The following is a 6,000-nucleotide window of genomic DNA, read 5'->3' as shown; positions in this document are numbered from 1 at the left end:
GCTCCTTTGCTGATGGATTGCATTGCGGTGTGCTGATCACACTGCCAGCTGGGTGCTGTTTAGTCTGACAGTACTTCCCGTCGCATCCGTGCTCTGCAAACTGTCGCTTGTGCTGCTTTCAGAGATGATGCTGACGCAAAGTAGTTCAACAAAACCTCTGCTGAGCATTTGCACTGGTGTAGCAGGAGTGAGGAAGCACTGTACAGGAGAGGAGGGTGGCCAGGGGATCTCAGTGCTGCCAGTGTGACACTTGTCAGGTCACGTGCATTAAAAAATTATGCTACAGACTGTATGACTAACTTGAGCTGACATGCCTGATCTCTGCTTTTGTTTGATGTAGTATTTCAGCCTTGCTATGAGCTGCCTGAGCATTCCTCCTTGTCCCTGCAAGGTGCTGCTGCAGGATTGCTGTCTTGGCAAGTATTCCTGCTCTGGCTGCTGTCACACATCTAACTATAATGTATATGTACCTAAACCCAGGGGTTTGTGTTTCTATGGAGCATTTTCATTGAGATTCACATCTAGATTCTTAGCTGGTGTAACAGAAAGTGCTAACTGAGTGTTTCTACAGTTGTTTTAGTGGTGTTTTCCTTTGTGAAATGAGACTTTCCAAACACCTCTGGGATAAAGAGAGGATTTGAAACTTGAAGCCATATCATTTAAGAAAAAAATAAAATCAAAGTCTTCAAAAAGCAGGAATGATTTGATTTTCAAATCATGTTAGAGGGAAAAATTTATATGACCAGAACAGAAACAAATCTGTTCATGTGTTTCTTCTATTTTTTCTTTCTTTTTTTTCCAGGCATCGAATTCAGGGTATCGAATGGATTATTACTGGTTCTTATCTAAGTTTAGAAAGAACTGTGGATATATAATGAATACAGCAGAGACTTCGGTGTTTATTGGTTTCCTGGTTTATTGATGCTTCACTTGCCTGTCTTTGCAAGCGGTGCCATTCAGGAAGGCCTGGCTAATGTCCAAAGGCAGTCTAGATTTGTTCCATTTATTGCTCTTCTGAGTTTGCCTTCTGGCAGAAAGTTTCAGATCAGGAAATGTTTGCATATCAAGGCTCACAGGTCTGCTTTGAAAAGCTCGGAGTTCTTAGAAGTCACGAAGCCTCTCATTAAAAATTAAGGGAACTGTGGTTCAATAGATTCTAATTCTTAATTCTTTTGTGGTAGCCATCCTTAAATCTACCATAACTTTGTGTAACTAAATAAAGACAGAATTGCATGCTGTCTTACAGCTTTTACAAAGGTGGAGCACAAGGAAATATTACAGGGGAGAGGTATTTTGTACAGAAAGTTAGGGCAGAGTTTGGATTTATTGTGTAGACAGGCAAATGGTCATGCTGCAGATTATGTCAGTAAGGAAAGTTGAAGTGGAGTTGTTTCCTTTCTTCTGGAGGATTCAGAAACTGCCTTCTACATGTTGGTTTACTTTGGTCAGCAGAGCAGGGACTGTTGCACAGCGTTCCACTGTGGTAAGGAAATACCTTAACATTTCTGCTTTGTAGGTAAATGCAGCCAAGCAGCAAAGAGAACTAAGGACAGCTCTCATTTTGGCCCATGTAAACTGTAAGCACCCTGATGCTGGTGGCCTGGGCTTATTTAATGTTAATCCCAGAGCCATGCAGTACATTCAACAGTGTTTCCTAATTTGGCCCATCTCTGGGCTAAATATGGAGGCATTCTTTGAAGGAAAGAAAGCAAAATGAGTGCCATCAGCATGGAGCCTGGTGGCAAGTGTGCATGCTGGTATATGGTATTGTTCTTTAGTCTTCTTAAGGTATTTAAATATCTTCAGTATTTTCTACCAGTCTAAAAACTGCTGTTGCATTCTATCTGTATTTTTTCTTGCCTCAGAATCTTTTCCCCATTCTGTGAGAGTATTGATTATATTACTCATCCTTTAATATTAAATGATTTTTTGTTGTGTTGGTAGTACTCACAGGCATACTAATTCCAGATCAGCTTTTCCAGTGTGATGCTGATGCTCTGAAGAGGGAAAAATTCAAATTCCTTTCCAGGTGTGGTTTTACATCAATGTTGGTTTGTGCTCAGTGAAAGAAGGTGATGCGAAACACTTAGGGCACGAGTTCCAGCAGTAGAAGCTGTGTGGACAGACTTGTAAAAGCAAAACCTAAAGTTCATGGCAAATAAAAAATCCTGAAATTTCAATTCTTGTGATGTGAAGGACAGCTTGACTTGTGACTCCTGCATGCTGCCTATCGTTATTGCAGAGAGGGGAAATAATGCAGTGGGTGACTTTCCTCTAAAATTGAAAGCAGGAAAGATGTCTGAGTGCAAATGGATGTGGCTCCTGTTAGCTCCTGGTGTGCCCAGAGGTCAAAGGAATTTGCTTTGTACAAGACACGGTTCATGAAGACTTGTTATTTCCTGCTTTGTATAGTTTGCCTTACTTGGCATCTTCTTCCAAGGTTAAGGGATGTTGCCAAGTAGCTGAAGCCAAAATCACAATTGTGTACTTTAGAAAACTGAAATATTATGCTAAAAGGCTAAAATATTCTTACTTATGATGATATTTTTAATTAGGGGTAAAAAAAACCCTAACGGGTATTGAACTGGGAGTTGACGCGGAAGAGGGTCAACAAGGTATGAAATATTTAATCACCTTAAATGTGGAGATAAACCCTTCAACTTTTTTTTTAATGACTTGATTGTTAGGTGTCTTATTTACCTCAGAAGGTGGAGAATGTTCTTAGAAACCCTCTTTTTCCCAGCAGGTTTCACTTCAATATTCCTTCCAATGGCAATGATGCCTATTACCGGCAATGATAAATCTGTTGGCACTCCTAACTAGGCATCTAATGGCATGCTTACCTTTCATTTTTCAATCTAGACGTTAACTGTTCTATAGAATTCATTTGAGGTTTCATTACCAGTAATAACATTCTTGTTCTGAATTGTGATATTTTAAATTAAAACTTTGTAATCAATAAACAGATTTTCATGTCAAACAACTACTAGATTAAAGATTACTTGTAGATTCATCTGATTTTGCATTTTGTTATTTCATGAAATAGGAAGACAGTAGCCAAGTTCTTCTGTTGATGACACCAATGAAAACTCTCATTATTGTGTTGAATGGTGCTGATCTGCATTTTCACACATCCCTAAGCAAAATACAGTTCAGAGAATGGAGTGAAGGGCAGCATGCAGTGATGCTATGAAGGATAAAACTCAGAGCCACTGGTTATGGCTTAGCAGCTTTGGAGTTCATCCTCACTGTGCAAATTGGACAGCTCTTCATCCCAAGAGCCAGTTTTGCTGTCTGTGGACTATCCACACCTCCCTGAGGCTGGAAGACCTGGATCTTGTTGCCATGTCATAAGACCCTAGAATTATTTAGATTGGAAAAGACCCTTAACTAAGATCACCAAGTCCAACCATCTGTCAGCCTTGATTTTCAAAAATCCTCTCCTGAAGGCACACCCCAGTGTTGTGTTTTGGCAGAAGACTGATGGCTCCCACCGTGCTTGCTCTGCCTGTGGATTAGAGCAGTTGTGAATTTGGCTGTTTGCCCCTTTCAATTCCTGCTTTTTTCACTTCTTATGTACATTTGATTTTTCAGCAAGACTTCCCTACCCTTCCAGAGATGAGGGGGACAGTGGGGCATTTTGTTTTGTTGGGGACAGTGGGGCATTTTGTTTTGTTAGGGACAAGCCAATGCCCGTTCTGTAAGAGGAACTTCAGTAGAAGGAAGCGTGTACTGATCCTCTGGAGAGAAGGCAGACTTGTGAAATTATCACAGAAGAATGAAAACCAAATCCCTGTCTTCAGATAGAGGGAGAATGAAATATAGAAGGCTTTTGCTCTCTTCATTGCTAAAACTTTGCTGGCATATCTTATGGGCTTGTAGGCAGATGTCATGGTAAGGTTGGAAAAAAGTGAATTGTCCAGATGTCTGGAGTCAGAGGAAAGCTGCTATGTGGGGACCTTTGATAGGACAGGCAGGTTTAATGAACCGCTGCCTGGCAGACAGCAAAGTCCCAGTATCTGCTGCTACCTGACCTCCGGCGCAGTCAGCTGTGAGCCCATTATGTTAGCTTTCATATGCATAACCATCCCCATCCTTGTACTTCCAATATTATTTGAAAGGAACTGAAGTGAAAATACTGTCAAGACCCCTCTTTACCTTGAGGTAGAGGTAAGAAGAAATGATGTGAGAAGCTGTACTTGCAATGAATAACCCAGAAAAATAGCTTATTGCAGGGAGAGATCTATGAAAGCGTGCTCAGGATGAAGAGCAACCATATGAGACCACCAGAACTATTAACTGAGGTTATCTGAGAACTGAGGTATTGGTAAGAATCAACAAGAGAAGATTTTGCACTTATTGCTGGTTAAAATGTCAGTGTCCTCTAGGGATTTCTAACTGCCCTTTGATAATAACTGCTAAGACCCACTGTTTTCAGGATTTGCAGGTGCTGTGCCAATCTAACCGGCTTTTCTTCTCACCTTTTATGTGGGTTTTGGTCTAAACTTTCTCTTGATTTCTGTTACAGTGCTGCTAGAAAATGTGTTTAAGCAGCAGAACATCGGTTATGTGACATTTTTTTTTCTTGAGAGAGAATGTTTGCAATCTTGCTGTTGTATTTTTGTAGGGGGAAAGAAGGACCATTCATTCTTGAGTGTGGAAGAAGCTGTTCTGTGTGGGGCAGATAAAGTTGGGTTGTAAGCCATGTATCTGTGGAATAGATGCGATAGCTGTTCCTCAGCTGTGGCATATTCAGGCTGTGCTCTGCCACCGAGCTTCTGGAGTTTACCCTGCAATGCTGCAGACACAACAGGCAACAATTCTCTCCCAAATTCTTGATACTCCTACACTTAAAATCACTGTGGGTAGGTCCTCTGCGCTTGCTAGTTTCTTAATCACGTATTTGTTCACTCTATGAAGATTTGCACTACTTCCTCTCAGACGACAAGCTTGAAGCTCAAACACAACTACTGTTTGCTGCAGCCCTGTAATGCTTTCAGTGTAACTTCCTGTCACAAAGCAGGAGTTGCATTTTTGACACTGTTATTTGAAGCATGTCAGGGCTGGCAGTTCAGCTGGAGCCCTTTGTGCTGGGAGAAATTAGAGCTGATTTTGTTGGGTTTTTGGCTGCAGATGGGAGAGTTTAAATGTTTCTGGAAAGGGGGGCTAAATGCCCCCCCTAATACACTGGAGCATCTTGGAGTTCCACAAAGCCAGAAGGTCTATTCTGGATTTAAACTGGTGTTCTCGTTCTGTCATACTTGAGCTATGCTTCAATGGGTGTAGGCACAGAAGATTGTTTTATCCCCAGATATGTTCTTTTTTGCAGAGGTTTAGCTCCTCCAGAGAAGATGAGTACATTACCCTGCCTAAATAACATCTCTTTGAGATTGACTGTGAGTGTATACTGTGAGGCATGCACTAAAGACACTATAAATAGTGAATCATCTGTTGCAGACAAACCAGCTTCTATAATGGAATCAGTTGGATAGGTGCCATTTATCCTTATCATTTTTCTACTAAGAGTTTTACATTAGAGGAAGAAGACTTGAAGAAATGTTTTCTAGCTGCTTGCCCATCATCCTTGAACCAAGATTTATACAGGAACTGATCTTTGTGTCTTTAACACTTATTGGTATTAACAACATAGTGGAGCAACAAAACTCCCTGTTTTTGCAGGCTGTCGAGGAAGTCAGGAATGGAATGGGCCTGAAGGATTTTTTCTTTTTAATCTCAGATGCCACAAGGTTGTATAGGAAATAATTTTGGGGGGAAGATCAAGGAAGCTGGAAAAGTTGGTGCCTTTCTTATTGAACTAATTAACACACCTTTCTTAACTAGCAGCATTGAAAGAAGCCATGCAGATAAGAATGCACTTATTTACTCTAGGTTTGCAATGCTGGATGTGTTGTAAGAGCTCCACCAGTTTCAGATGCACATAGCTGCCTCCCAGCCAGTGGGTTCCCACCTGTGCTATGGTTACTCCTGCAATTCTTTCAT

The sequence above is a fragment of the Coturnix japonica genome, chromosome 7, assembly GCF_054131305.1.
Source record: "Coturnix japonica strain WE chromosome 7, WE-NBRP24, whole genome shotgun sequence".
NCBI lineage: Eukaryota > Metazoa > Chordata > Aves > Galliformes > Phasianidae > Coturnix > Coturnix japonica.
This window is presented reverse-complemented; position numbering follows the sequence as displayed.